General features: G+C 40.7%; 1 long non-coding RNA gene across 1 annotated transcript; it reads left to right on the top strand.

Annotated features, from left to right (window-relative positions):
• Nucleotides 1–238: 238 nt before the first annotated feature.
• LOC306662438 lies at nt 239–14,284 on the top strand. Its single transcript, XR_013764109.1, has 3 exons — nt 239–1,620; nt 4,840–4,919; nt 13,885–14,284. It is a non-coding gene; the product is annotated as an uncharacterized lncRNA (long non-coding RNA).
• The last annotated feature ends 1,830 nt before the right edge of the window (nt 14,285–16,114 follow it).

The raw sequence follows: 16,114 nt of genomic DNA, 5'->3' as shown, positions 1-16,114 counted from the left end.
GCACCTATTATTGCTCGTGTTCTTGATAATAGCCATTCTAATTAGAGTAAAATGAAATCTTAGAGTTGTTTTAATTTGCATTTCTCTAATTACTAGAGATGTTGAACACTTTTTCATATATTTATTAATCACCTGTATATCTTCTGTGAAGTGTCTGCCCGGTTCCTTAGCCCATTTATTGATTGGGTTCTTTTTATTTTGGGTGTAAAGTTTTTTTAAGTTCTTTATAAGTTTTGGAGATTAGTGCTCTATCTGAAGTGTGTGTGGAAAAGATTTTCTCCCATTCTGTAGGCTCTCTTTTCACGTTATTGATTGTTTCCTTTGCTGAGAAAAAGGTAGGTAGGAGACGGAACCATCTTTATTCACCAGCTGGTGGGTCGGAGGGGCAGGTGCAAGTCTGCACCCTCCTACCCCCTCTAAGGGTTAGAGTACACTTTTTATACCATAAGCAAAGCATGTCAGTACCTTAATCATAAGTGGCTGTTGCTGTGACAATCAGAGAATGGTTACTAACATTTAAACAAATGTTAGGGTACACTGCCCAAGAAAAATGGAAACCAGAGGGAGAACAATCTCACTTTGTATAAGAATTGCCATTTTGTGTTGCCAAACATGCTATGCTAGGCAACATTTGATGGGTACAGAGGCGGAGTTTTCTCATGGGAGAAGCATTTCCTACATGACATGGAATCTTAGGGTAAAATGGAGTCTGGACATTGCCATATAGCCTGACTCATAACAACATTATGTACTGCTTGCACACTATTTATTTATAGGATTTTTTTTATCCTTATAATCTAGATGCAGAAAAATCAAGATTTTTAAATGTCAAATAATCTTGTTATATAATTTTATTTTATTTTTATATTTTTTGCAGTGCTGGGAATCAAACTCAGGCAAGAGATCTGCCATGAAGCTATATCCCAAGCCCCTGGGATAAAGCTTTAATGACTATACTACATCAGCATGAAATGGAACATTAATATACATTGCTAAAGGATACTTAGGGAGTATATTTAAGAGTAGACTTATAACCCAGTCGAAGCCCTTTGATTAATTTCAGGCTAATGAAGCCATTGGAGGAAGAGCAAGAGCTGGTTTAGTTTTGAGTCAGTGCCTGGGTTAGGCTAGCTTAGATGGGTGGGTTTTAACTTGCTTGGTAGGTCATTCTTAGGTGAGACCAATCTAAGGCATCTTTCTGGTCTGGAGCAACTGGTATGCTCTGTACTGGAAATCTGAATCCTAGTCCAGATGACACCTGATTCAGGTTTGCACAGTGTTATGATTTGGATGTGAGGTGTCTTCCAAAAGCTCAATGCAAGAAGGTCAGAGGAGACATGATTGGGTTGTAAGAGTCTTAACCCAATCAGTGATTTAATCCCGTGATAGGGATTAACTGAGTAGAAACTGAAGTGACAGGGTGTGAATGGAGACGGGAATTGGGGCATGACTTTGGGTATATATTTGTATCTGGCAAGTGAAGTCTCTCTCTCTCTGTCTCTCTCTGCTTTCTGATGATGCGAGCTGCTTCCCTCTGCCACACTCTTCCACCGTGATGGTCAACCTCACCTTGAGTCCTGAGGAATGGAACTGCCTTCTATGGACTAAGACCTCTGAACTGTAAGCCCATAAACTCTTCCTCCTCTACAGTTGTTCTGGTCCAGTCATTTAGTCAAAGCAGCAAAAAAGCTGACTAAAACACAGTCCCTGAGGGAGGGGAGGGGTAGTGTCTCGCTTCACAGTCTGGTGTCGTCAATTGCTTCAGCCCAGAGCTCGCCCTGGCTGCCAGGATGCCATGCCTGTCTAGCATAATCTACCAGCGGAAGATTCCTGAGGAAGTGCCAATCTTAAATTAGATTATTAGATGAGACCTTGGAAAGCAGAATGTGTATTTGTGTGCCTGGAGTTTTGATTTTGTTTTAAACCAAGTTGTAAAACTTGAAGGGAAATCATAGGAAAGCTTTTCTAAAGGGAGAGTCAGAGGAAACTTCTAGACAGCAGAAATCAGTATAAGATCAGGATTTAAACAATGAAAGTAAACTGGAACTGAACTTTTTTAGATAGGGAAAAAAGGTGACGTATATATATTTTTCTTAAACAGACCTGTTGATTCAGGATTTTTTTTTTTCCTCCTAGGAACTGAAGACCTGCTTATCTAAAATAACATTTAAATAGCATTTGGATTCCTGGTATGTTATTTGTTTCTGAAGTTTCAATAACAAGGAGGGTAAAAAAATTTTCATTCCCATAAAAAAGTCAATTGCAAAAAATAGTATTAAAATAATTTCTTTGCAGTTTGTTAAAATTTTCCTACCTCAAATTTATGAAAAAGTGAAAATGCAATTCAATTAAAAAGAATCTTTTGTAATTGTAGATGGACAGAATGCCTTTATTTTATTTGTTTATTTTTTGTGGTGCTGAGGACTGAAGCCAACTCCTCACACATGCTAGGCAAGCGCTCTGCCACTGAGCCACAACCCCAGCCCCAATTTCAATTTTTATTGTCTCAATAATAAAGTATTCTGAATGAATCTTCTAAATTTATATAGAGCTTTAACAGCTTTGATATGACAAAGTGAAATGGTTTAAGATTAAAATAATTCAATTACTTTTAATATTCACGCACTTCTTAAGTGTGCAACATTATTGGAAACAGGAAGCTGACTGAGATAATTGCCTAATGCCTGATTTATAGTGTAGGTTCCTGCCATAGTGTGGATCTTAAGTGTCCCCCAAAGGCTCATATGCTAAAGGCTTGGTCAGCAGCCTGTGGCACTATTGGGAGGTGGTGGAACCTTAAGAGGTGAGGTCCAGTGGAAGGAAATGAGGTAACTCAGGTGTACCCTTGAAGGGGATGTTGAGATTCCAGTCACTTTCTCTCTCTTTCACTTGCTGATGACCACATGGGGAATAGGCCTGCTCTACTGTGTTCCTGTCAAGATGTACTGCGCTGTCACGGCCCGGACCAACACCGGCAGGCTACCTTCCTTTGGAACCTCTGAAACCATGAGCCAAAAATAAACCTTTCCTCATTGTAAATTGATTATCTCAGCTATTTTATTGCAGGCTGAGAAAACTGAATAGAACAGTCCCAAAAGGAAAATTTCACTGAAGTTCCCTAAACTTTTTTTTTTGACTTAAATTTTAATTTGTTAAATTGACAAATAAAAAAAAAAAACAAAAAAACTATACATATGAAGGTAATTAACATTTTACCTTTGTTGATTGTAACAGCCCCTCTCTTCTCCAGTGGAGCAGGACCTGTCTCCCTTCTGTTGTCACGTGGCAGTGAAGGGGAGGGGAAAGAAAAATTGCTTTGACCCCATTTTTTAGCTTTACTAAAAGTGACTATACAAAATATAATTAGGTTAACTAAGCCCAGTGCCTAACTGCCTGTCTGCCTGAGAGTAAGCAAGCAATAAAGGCCAGATTAAAAACAAGAGCGTCTTACTCTTGGTGTCTCACATTACACTACATTCTTAGCTTTCTTAGATTGGCTGTAGATTTTAAAAACAAGTCACTACCTTATTTTTTTTTTTTTTTTTTTTTTTGAGGAAGGGTCTCACTATGTTGCACTGGCTGGTCTCAAATTTGTGAGGTCAAGTGATCCTCCTGCCTCAGCCTCCTAAGTAATTGGGATTACAGGCATGCATTACCAGGCCTGGCCAAACCACTGCATTTTCCTCATGAAACTCATGCTAGTTGTACGTTCATGAACATCTATTACTGGTATATAAATATTTTGGATTTAAGAATCTGGATTTATCACAAATCTGGATTTGACCATCAAAGGCTGTGATGTGAGGGAAATGGAGCATGCCAGAGGGGAATCAAATGCAGGGCTGTGGAAAACATTTCACAGGATGGACCCATGCATCCTATCCCTCATCTCCCCTCTGGGAATCCAGGAAAACAGGATTTTCTTTGCTTTCCTATGATTATGTTCTCCTTCCTTTTCTACTCAAGTTTTGCTTGCATCCTTATAAACTGGGCAGGGCTGAGAGACTGGAAAAGTCTTTTCTGAGAACACCACCATTCCTGAAGTTCTGCACAGATTAGCATGTGTCATTTGCTAGTTAGCCCTTGTTTACTGGTTCATATCTTTTGGGTGGTAAGTACCAGAAATTGAACTCAAATGTATTGTTAGAGTTGATTGGCTTATGCCCTTCAGTGGCCTTCAGGTTTGGTTTAATCTAGGAGATGAGTGTTATTAACACAGAACTTTGATCGTTTTCATTTTCAACCCTGCCTTCCATGGTACCAACTTTATCCCAAGGCGACCTGTTTTTATGGGTGCAAGACAGCCGTTAATATCTCCTGGGTCTATGTACTTCTTCCGTGTCAGGGGGAAAATCGACTCCATCAACTATCCAAGAAAATGCTGGGCTTTATTCTGATGAAACCAGTTTGGGTCAGGTACTTACCAAGTGCTGCCACCAGAGAAATACCACCTGGCGATAGATCACTGGGGTGAAAGGTGATTGGATCAGGCTATTCAGGGCGTGGAGTTAAAGGGCTATTAATTCCACCCATGGCTAAGCAGAGAGGTGGGGCAGCTCCTTCAAGTACTTTTAGAAAGGGAAGAAACGGGTAGTGGGGACTGGGCTGTGCGTACAGATAGTCAACCCAGGATACTTGCTGCTGCTTTATCCTCTGCTAACCACGATTCTCTAGTTCTTCTTGCAATTAGCAGCCACTGAACTCCTGAGCCCCACGCTCTGTGCCAGTCCTTACCTGCTCTTCTGATTCTGTTCATACGAGAGGTCTGTTTGTCCTAGAAGGATAATTCTCTAGAAGGTGGAAGTTTCCCTCAAACCCATTCTTTTTTTCCTGTCCAAGGCAGAGAAGCCATGAGAAAAGCTCCCCTGTCCCATCCCCACCCCCAGAATGCTGAGAAGAAGGACCAGAGAAACACCACGGTGAGTGTCAAGAGCCTCTGGTCCTGGACAGCGTGGTACTGCCAGGGTAAAGCCAGCACCGGCAGGGAGGTTGGTCATCCTGGCTCTAGTTCAGCACAGCTAGGGGTCCAGGAAAAGCAGGCAGAGAGAGCCGACGATCCTGGGCATGTTGTAAAGGGTCAGGTTTCACAGATGATGAGAGGCCAGGGACCTCTGTTCTCTGATGCGTAAGTGGAAATATGGTGTGCTGCCTATGAGGGGCTTATCGTCCCAGTGGCTGACAGAACAGGGAGAATCAAGGCCAGGGCGGATGAGTACAAGAGAGAAAAGAAAATCAAGGTTTCCCTCAGTAGGAAGAGGAGCCTCTCCCACCCAGAGCAGCGAGTGTCACTTGTTGGTCAGAGATTTACCGAGTTCTAATGAGTGACTGTGCTGGTCTTGGAGATAGTGATGAACAAGTCCCTGATCACACAGACGGCAACAGGTTGCGGGGGCATGTGTTAGTCCAGTTTCTTTTGGCTTCTGGAAGCAGAAATGACCTTGCAAACTTGTTGGAAGAATATTGGAGGGTCTTAGAGAAGTCACAGAGGAGGCAAGGAGTTGGAGCCCCTTACTATCCAGAGGTTCATCACCTCTTTTAAGTTATATTATTAGTGTAAAGGGTTTTCTGTGTTCAACACCTATATGACTCAGTTCTAAATACCTAGAGGAAGTATCTGATTGGCTCAGCTTGACTGAATCAACCCAGCTGACAATGTTGTCACGGTCCTACTTGTTTTTTTTAAAATATTATTTATTTTAATTAAAAATCATAAATTTACATAAGGGCAATCTTGTTTGATACATTCTGTTATTTTTTCCCTTCCCCCCACCCTCCCACCCCTCTTTTCCCTCTATACAGTCCTTCCTTTCTCCATTCTTATCACCCTCCTTATCCCTAACCCTAAACCTAACCTAACCCTAACGCTAATCCCTCCTACCCCCCTTATATGTCCTCATCTGCTTATCAGTGAGATCATTCGTCCTTTAGTTTTTTGAGATTGGCTTATCTCACTTAGCATGATATCCTCCAATTTCATCCATTTGCCTGCAAATGCCATAATTTTATCATTTTTCATGGTGCAGTAATATTCCATTGTATATATATGCCACAGTTTCTTTATGCACTCATCAACTGAAGGGCATCTAGGTTGGTTCCACAATCTGGCTATTGTGAATTGAGCAGCTATGAACATTGATGTGGCTGTATCTCTGTAGTATGCTGATTTTAAGTCCTTTGGGTATAGGCCAAGGAGTGGGATAGCTGGGTCTGTTGGAGACCGCTGCCCTGTAGGGCCCGCAGTGGTGGCTGGCCTTGCCCTAAGATGGCACCGAGAAGCCCAACTGCAAAGAAAAACAACTTTAAGGAAGTGCTTTCTATTGGCTGACTGATCTCCTCCGCGTCCGTGCTTAGCTCGTGATCAGTACATGTCCTCGTTACCCACCATTAAGTCTCCATGAGCCAAACGCCTGACCTGTTAAGGTGATTGGCTGTTATATCCCATAAAGCTGCGTATTTTGCGCGGTGGAAAGGAGCAAGGCAAGGAGGGCAGGCAGCAGCTGCGGGACGAGAGAAGAGGAGAGGCGGCGACGGCACGACGAGAGAGGAAGAAGAGAGAAGCGGCAGCTGCATGAGAGAAAAGAAGGAGAGAGCTGCGCGACAAGAGAAGAAGAAGAAGAAGACGGCGGTGGTGGAGGAGGAGGAAGAACCAGGCACTCGGCTCAGAAGCTCTCCCATAAAAATAAAGACCTTAAAACTTCATTTGAGAGCCGAGTCTTCATTGTACTCGCTGGACGAGACATGGGTCAAATGGTGGTTCCATTCCAAGCTTTCTGAGGAATCTCCACACTGCTTTCCAGAGTGGCTGCACTAATTTACAACCCGACCAGCAATGTATGCGTGTACCTTTTTCCCCACATCCTCGCCAACACCTATTGTTGCTTGTATTCTTGATAATCGCCAATCTAATTGGGGTGAGATGAAATCTTAGTGTAGTTTTGATTTGCATTTCTCTTATTACTAGAGATGTTGAACATTTTTTCATATATCTGTTGATTGCTTGTAGATCTTCTTCTGTGAAGTGTCTGTTCATATCCTTAGCCCATTCGTTGATTGAGTTATTTGTATTCTTGGTGTAGAGTTTTTTGAGTTCTTTATAGATTCTGGAAATTAGCGCTCTATCTGAAGTATGAGTGGCAAAGATATTCTCCCACTCTGTAGGCTCTCTCTTCACATTACTGATAGTTTCCTTTGCTGAGAGAAAGCTTTTTAGTTTGAATCTATCCCAATGGTTGATTCTAGCTTTTATTTCTTGTGCTATGGGAGTCCTGTTAAGGAAGTCTGATCCTAAGCCAACAAGTTGAAGGTTTGGGCCTACTTTTTCTTCTATAAGATGCAGGGTCTCTGGTCTGATTCTGAGGTCCTTGATCCATTTTGAGTTGATTTTTGAGCAGGGTGAGAGATAGGGATTTAGTTTCATTCTGTTGCATATGGATTTCCAGTTTTCCAAGCACCATTTGTTGAAGAGGCTATCTTTTCTCCATTGCATATTTTTGGCCCCTTTGTCTAGTATGAGAAAATTGTATTTATTTGGGTTTGTGTCCGTGTCCTCTATTCTGTACCATTGATCTACCTGTCTATTTTGGTACCAATACCATGCCGTTTTTGTTACTATTGCTTTGTAATAGAGTTGAAGATCTGGTATTGTGATACCCACTGCTTTGCTCTTTCTACTGAGAATTGCTTTAGCTATTCTGGGTTTCTTATTCTTCCAGATGAATTTCATAATTGCTTGCTCTATTTCTGTAAGGCACACCATTGGGATTTTAATTGGAATTGCATTGAATCTGTATAGCACTTTAGGTAGTATGGCCATTTTGACAATATTAATTCTGCTTATCCAAGAACATGGAAGATCTTTCCATCTTCTAAGGTTTTCTTTAATTTCTTTCTTTAGTGTTCTGTTGTTCTCATTGTAGAGGTCTTTCACATCTTTTGTGAGATTGATTCCCAAGTATTTTATTTTTTTCTATGCTATTGTGAATGGGGTAGTTTTCCTAATTTCTCTTTCTGAAGATTCATCACTTATGTATAAAAATGCGTTGGATTTATGGGCATTGATCTTGTAACCTGCTACTTTACTGAATTCACTTATGAGTTCTAAGAGTTTTCTGGTGGAATTTCCAGGTTCCTCTAAATATATAATCATGTCATCAGCGAACAGGGATAGTTTGAGTTCCTCTTTTCCAATTCGTATCCCTTTAATTTCTTTGGTTTGTCTAATTGCTCTGGCTAGAGTCTCAAGAATGATATTGAATAGAAGTGGTGAAAGAGGGCATCCCTGTCTTGTTCCAGTTTTTAGGGAGAATGCTTTCAGTTTTTCACCATTTAGAATGATATTGGCCATGGGCTTAGCGTTGATGGCCTTTACAATGTTAAGGAATGTTCCCACTACCCCAATTTTCTCTAGTGTTTTGAGCATGAAGGGATGCTGTATTTTATCAAATGCTTTTTCTGCATCTATTGAAATAATCATGTGATTCTTAACTTTTAGTCTGTTGATATGGTGAATGACATTTATTAATTTCCGGATGTTGAACCAACCTTGCATCCCTGGGATAAAACCCACTTGATCGTGGTGCACTATCTTTTTAATATATTTTTGTATGCGATTTGCTAAAATTTTGTTGAGAATTTTTGTGTCAATGTTCATTAAGGATATTGGTCTGAAATTTTCTTTCCTTGATGTGTCTCTGTTTGGTTTAGGTATCAGGGTGATATTGGCTTCATAGAATGAGTTTGGGAGGGTTCCCTCCTCTTCTATTTTACGGAATACTTTGAGAAGTATTGGAATGAGCTCTTCTTTAAAGGTTTTGTAGAACTCGGCTGAGAACCCATCTGGTCCTGGACTTTTCTTTGTTGGTAGGCTTTTGATGACCTCTTCTATTTCATTGCTTGAAATTGATTTATTTAAGTTGTGTATGTTCCTCGTTCAGTTTAGGTAATTCATATGTCTCTAGAAACTTGTTGATGTCTTCGAGGTTTTCTATTTTGTTGGAGTATAGATTTTCAAAATAGCTTCTAATTATGTTTTGTATTTCACTCGTGTCTGTTGTGATATTTCCTTGTTCATTCCGCATTTTAGTAATTTGAGTTTTCTCCCTCTTTCTCTTTGTTAGTGTGGCTAAGGGTTTATCAATTTTGTTTATTTTTTCAAAGAACCAATTATTTATTTTGTTAATTTTTCCGTATGTTTCTTTTGTTTCAATTTCGTTGATTTCAGCTCTGATTTTAACTATTTCCTGTCTTCTACTACTTTTGGTGTTGGTCTGCTCTTCTTTTTCTAGGGCTTTGAGCTGTAGTGTTAAGTCATTTATTTGTTGATTTCTACTTCTTTTGTTGAATGCGCCCCATGAAATAAATCTTCCTCTAAGTACTGCTTTCATAGTGTCCCAGAGATTTTGATATGATGTATCTTTGTTCTCGTTTACTTCTAAAAATTTTTTTATTTCCCTCCTGATGTCTTCTGTTATCCATTCATCATATAATAGTGCATTATTTAATCTCCAGGAATTGGAGAAGTTTCTGTTTTTTATTCTGTCATTTATTTCTAATTTCAATCCATTATGATCTGATAGAGTACAAGGTAGTATCTCTATCTTCTTGTATTTGCTAACAGTAGCTTTGTGGCATAAGACATGGTCTATTTTAGAGAAGGATCCATGTGCTGCTGAGAAGAAAGTGTATTTGTTCTTTGTTGGATGGTATATTCTATATAAGTCAGTTAAGTCTAAATTGTTGATTGTGTTATTGAGATCTATGGTGTCTTTATTCAATTTTTCTTTGGACGATCTATCCAGCAGTGAGAGGGGTGTGTTAAAATCGCCTAGTATTATTGTGTTGTGGTCTATTTGATTTCTGGAATTGAGAAGGATTTGTTTGACGTACATGGATGAGCCAATGTTTGGGGCATAGATATTTATGATTGTTATGTCTTGCTGATTTATGCTTCCCTTAAGCAGTATGTAATGTCCTTCTTTATCCCTTCTGACTAGTTTTGGCTTGAAGTCCACATTATCTGAAATGAGGATGGATACTCCAGCTTTTTTGCTGTGTCTGTGTGCATGGTATGTTTTTTCCCATCCTTTCACCTTTAGTCTATGGGTATCTCTTTCTATGAGATGAGTCTCTTGCAGGCAGCAAATTGTTGGATTTTTCTTTTTAATCCATTCTGCCAGTCTATGTCTTTTGATTGATGAATTCAGGCCATTAACATTCAGGGTTATTATTGTGTTATGATTTGTATTCCTAGTCATTTGACTCATTTTTGTTTTTTGACATGATTTGGTCTCTCCTTTATTTGGCTATTCCTTTAGGCTAGTTCTTCCCGTTGCTGATTTGCATCGTTGTTTTTCATCTCTTCCTCATGGAATATTTTGCTGAGAATGTTCTGCAATGCTGGCTTTCTTTTTGTAAATTCCTTTAACTTTTGTTTATCATGGAAGGATCTTATTTCATCATCAAATCTGAAAGTAAGTTTTTCTGGGTATGAGATTCTTGGTTGGCATCCATTTTCTTTCAGGGCTTGGTAAATGTTGTTCCAGGCCCTTCTAGCTTTTAGGGTCTGGATTGAAAAATTTGCTGATATTCTTATTGGTTTCCCCCTAAATGTAATTTGATTCTTTTCTCTCGCGGCCTTTAAAATTCTGTCTTTATTTTGTATGTTAGGTATTTTCATAATAATGTGCCTTGGTGTGGGTCTGTTGTAATTTTGTATATTTGGAGTCCTATAAGCCTCTTGTACTTGGTTTTCCATTTCATTCTTCAGATTTGGGAAATTTTCTGATATTATTTCATTGAATAGATTGTTCATTCCTTTGTTTGTTTCTCTAAGCCTTCCTCAATCCCAATAATTCTTAAATTTGGCCTTTTTATGATATCCCATAATTCTTGTAGATTCTGTTCATGATTTCTTACCATCTTTTCTGTTTGGTCAACTTTGTTTTCAAGATTAAATATTTCGTCTTCAATTTGAGGTTCAGTCTTCCAGGTGTTCTATCCTATTGGTTATGCTTTCTATGGAGTTTTTAACTTGGTTTATTGTTTCCTTCACTTCAAGGATTTCTGTTTGGTTTTTTTTCAATATCTCTAACTCTTTATTGAAATGATCTCTTGCTTCCCGTATTTGCTCCTTTAACTGTTGATTGGTGCGATCATTTAATGCCTGCATTTGCTCTTTCATCTCATTGTTTGCTTCCCTGATTGTTTTAATTATGTACATTCTGAACTCCCTTTCTGATATTTCTTCTGCTGTGCTGTCATTGGGTTTTATTGGTATAGTATCTAGGTTTGTTTGGGACATTTTCTTCCCTTGTTTTCTCATATTGGTCAGATGTCAGTGGGACTTTGTGATATTGCAGAATTCTTCTATTGGCTTATAGTGTCCCTGTAGATTTCCAGTGTATCACCTTCCTGCCTTCAGTAGCCTGAAGTCTTGGAGTAACTTGATAATGGAATGCTTCTAAGGAAAGCTGCCCCTTGCCTGCTACTGGTTCCAGGACTTGGAGCTGGCTCTGTGTGGAAAGGCTCTCACTGGACAGTCTGCTCCGAGAAGCTAGCCTGGAGAGGCGCTTCCCGCCGGAGGGGGCTGGGCTGCGGGCTGCTTGGGGAAGTTCCTGGCTGCCCTGTCCTGGTCCCTGAAGCAACCTGCAGGCAGGAACTCACCACCCTGGTTCAGGGACTTGAAGCTTGGTTCTGTGCAGAAAGGCTCTCACTGGGGGGCCTGCTCCGAGATGCTGGAGAATCTGGCCCTGTGGGAGGAGCCCACCGCCGGAGTGCACAGGGCTGCCTGGGGAGGACTCTAGCTGCTCTGCCCTACTCTAATAAGCCACCTGAATCCGGGCCTGCCGCCTGGGCAGCGCTTCACCGGGTGGAGGAGACTCACCCGATGCTGTATTTTAATCCAAGTCTCTCAATGCCTCCCCTCCTTGAATCCTGGGTTCTGGAGCGACTGGAGATGCAGTCACCCTGTAGTCTGCCATCTTGGATCCAGTCCTACTTGAGAGTGCGGTCTCCAAGGAGAGGCAGAATAGGTGAACCAGAAACCACTCTCTTTGTGATCAAGGGGGAAGGTGAACAATGTCATTGCTATCATCAGCAATGACCTCAGTGTCCTCAGTTCTGTGCTATAGGAAGTATGGAATTAGGTGGGATCCATCTGGAGGAGGCAAGGTTTAGAAACCCAATTTAGGCTAGACATGGTGGCTCATACCTTCTGTAATCCCAGAAACTTCGGAGTCTGAGGTAGGATTGCAAGTTCGAGGTCACAACTTAGGGAGACCCTGTCTCAAAAAAAAAAAAAAAAAAAAAATGGGTTGGGAATGCAACCTAGTGGTAGAGCACTCCTGGGTTCAATCCCCAGTATCGCGAACAAAACAAACACCAGTGTTATGGTTTAGGTGTCCCCCAAAAGCTCATTTATAAGACAGTGCAAGAAAGTTTAGAGGTGAAATGATTGGGTTATGAGAGCCTTAACCTAATAAGCGCATTAATCCAGTTGAATGGATTAACTGGGTGGTAACTCTAGGCAGAGAGGGTGTGACAGGAAGAGGTAGGTCTCTGGGGGCATGACTTTGGGGTTTATATTTTGTCCCTGGTGAGTGGAGCTCTCTCTCTGCTTCCTGACTGCCATGTCCTGAGCTGCCTTTCTCCACCACACCCTTCTGCCACAATGTTCTGCCTCACTTTGGGTTCAGAGCAGTGGATTTGGTCATCTATGGACTGAGACCTCTGAAACCATGAGCCCCCAAATAAACTTTTCCTCCTTTATGTTGTTCTTGTCAGGTCTTTTGGTCACAATGACAAAAAAATCTGACTAAGACAACCAAAAACAAAAAACCCAGTTTAAATCAATTTAGGCCAAAGAGGGAACTTATTAGAAGGGCCACACTGAGATGGGTGAAGAACAGGGACAAGTAACTGCCATGTTACTAAGTCCTTGTTCTCAGTCTCTCAACTCTTCTGCTTCTATGTTGTCAATATCTTTCTCTTAGAGAAATAGGAAAGGTGGTCATTGGTGGCTCCTGAGTTCCACACCTTCTGAGTTCCACATCTTCTGGCCTTACCACCACAGAATAAATGTCTCTGTCCAACTTCAGTGACAAAAAACCCAGGGAGTGACCTTGACTGGTTGATTTTAGGTAGGAGTCCCTTCCTCAATCAATTAACTATATCTAGAGAGGTACACTAGTGTAAAGACATAGTCCACACTGAAGTTTCATCATGGGCCAAAATGATTGACATCAAATGCTTTAGGTTAACAGTCCTGTACTGGTCATCTACTAATGCATAATTTCTTATTTCCAAACTTATTGACTTAAAACTTTTCACATTTATGATCTCACATAATCTCTGTGGTTTGAAAATCAGACTGGTTCAGGATTTCTCATGAACTTGCAACCTAAGATATTGGCTGGGGCTAAAGTCATCTGAAGACTGGACTGGGGCTGTAGGGTCTGATTCCAGGATGGTGTCCTCACAAAAGTCAGCTTCCTCAGTTCCTCCCTGTGTGGGACTCTCCATAGGCAGCTTGTGTGTCCTTATAACACGGTAGCTGCCTTCTCCAAGGATGAGAGTGCAAGGGGAAAGCCTGAGTTTTTAATGGCTTAACCTTGAAAGTTATACTCTATTAACTCTGCAGTAGCCTTTTCATGACATGCATCACCCCTATTAAATGTAGGGACGAGGGGATGAGGCAGGATGTGAATCCCAGAAGGCATGAATCACCGGGGATCATCTTAGAGACTGGCAACCACATTCCCCAAAACACATCAAATCAAATCATGATGTGAAACATTGTTGTATTAAGAAGAGGCCCTGCAGCCAGGTCAGTTTGAGAAAAGATGTGTTAAACCAAGTTTAATGGGGTTGTTTCCTCTTATCTTTTAGGAGCTTTTAGTACACCGAGGCTGACTTTGAATTTCTGAAAAAGGAACAGAGGAAGTACCAGCAAATGGTTTCCTTTTCATTCTCCATCCCTTCCACCAGTGGGTCCCCCTCCTCTTCCCCATCCCCACTTCCTTCCCTCTAAACGCATATTATAATGCTGCCACTGTCCTGTTCAATATGGTAAGTATCTGGCAAAGCAATACATTTTCACCTCCAGTTGGTTGTTCTTGACCCTTCGAAGCCTTCTTGTTCATTTGGGCAACAGGTGTCCTGAACACCTAGGAGTGCTCAAAAAGAGAAGGAGCACATTTTCTTGGGAGGTATGCATCTGTCTTTGAGGGCATCCTGCAAGAGAAGTTTTACCAAGCTCTCTGTCAGCAGTGGTGTTGGGTGATGAGTCATATAGTGACACATACCGTTTGAAGTCAGTGATTATTCAAATATGAAAGTTAGAGCTGCTTCTTTTGAATATATTTGTGGATGGAAACACAGGGTGCAGGTTAGTAACATCTTGAACTTTGATTTTTTGCCAAGAAATATAGACTTCTCTCTTCTCCTCTTAGTGCTTTTTGTTATTATGGTTTAGGTTATTTTTCATGGCAGTAATGCAATTTGTTTGAAATGTTTTATTGCATTTCTGTGAGTTGCTTGTACCATCTTGAATTATTTAACTCAGTATAAACACTGAATGATATGTATGTGAAAGATCCTACACCATATGTGTTTATGGAAATGTGCTTATTGTCATGTCATTTCCAAGCTCAGCATCTGCTCTTATGCATCTTTTATAATATGTTACATCAGGCGTATGTGATAATTGGTCTTCATCATCTGATGATTTTTTTCACTTAGGATAATTTCCCCTTATTATATTATTATTTTTTTGGGGGGTACTGGGGATTGAACTCAGGAGCACTCGACCACTGAATCATATCCCCAGCCCTATTTTGTGTTTTGTTAGAGACAGGGTCTCATTGAGTTTCTTAGCACCTCACTTTTGCTGAGACTGTCTTTGAACCCTCCGTCTTCCTGAGCCGCAGGGATTACAGGTGTGCACCACCACACCTGTCTCCCTTTATTTTTTTTCCCCTTATGTTTTTGATACATAACACTTTTTAGTATTGGGGAGCAAAAAAAGCATTTAAATTAAAAATAACAATGACCAATAAAATTTATGAAAACGTCTCTGCTGAGTTCTTTAATTTCATCATACTGCGAATGCTCTTTAGAAGAAGCTGAGAGTTTGGGGTGTAGCTTGGTAGTAGAATGCTTGCTTAGCATGTGTGAGGCCACGATTCAATCCCCAGTACTGCCCCCTGAGCCAAAGTTGGTGCAATTAGATCAGGGCCTACTCAATATTATCTCAAATGGAAAAATCCAAGTTTAATGGGAGATTAGGACTCACAAACCTGCTTTAAATAAAATCTTCCCCTCCATTCTTCTTCTCTGGACTGAAATTTTGGGCTTAATCTAAGTATAGTTTGGGTTCTTGTCTACACAGCTCCCAGGCATCCCACCTTCCTGCACAAAATGGAGTACAATATGGCCTAATGGCTTCTTTTAAATTGCAAATCCACCTTACCATCCTTTGGTTGTCGCCATGGAAAGGAAATGTAAAACATCCCGAAATACAACCCCACAGAGACCTGTACAGACATAGCTACTGATTTCGGTGAACAATGAGTCATGCAATGAGCTAGTGTTCATCTACCTTCTTAAAATAGCACTTGAAGTAATCTATTATTAATACCATTTCCTGAGTTCTCAAAACCAGAGAATCGGGTCTACCTAGGGGACATACATCTTGGTTTACCAAAACATACATTGGTTCAGATACAGTGGTGGAAGTGCACCTATCTTGACTGCAAAATCTGCTTTTAAAACCTGGAGAGGGGCCCACATGCCTTCTGAGGTCGTGCACACCAAGGTCTGTTTCCCCAGCGCAGTTTGCAAACCTCTGACTAGCAGGATGCAAGATGATTTCAGGTGGTATTTGGCTGAACTTTCAAAACAAATTCATTTTTAATTTTTTTTCTTAGTTTTAGGGATCAAATCTAGGGTCTTATGCATGCTAAGCAGGCACTGTACCACTGAGCCACACCCCCAGCCCCCCAAAAATTTAATCATTATTTACTTACTATACTGGTTTGGATAATGTACCTATCAAAGTTCGTGGTCACCTAGAACCTCAGTACATGACATTTGGAAATAGGGTCTTTGCAGATGTAAT

Source organism: Sciurus vulgaris (assembly GCF_902686455.1).
Source record: "Sciurus vulgaris genome assembly, chromosome: 5".
In the NCBI taxonomy this organism is placed as follows: Eukaryota; Metazoa; Chordata; class Mammalia; order Rodentia; family Sciuridae; genus Sciurus; species Sciurus vulgaris.
Note: the sequence above shows the minus strand (reverse complement) of the source record. Positions and strands in the feature narration are given on the sequence as shown.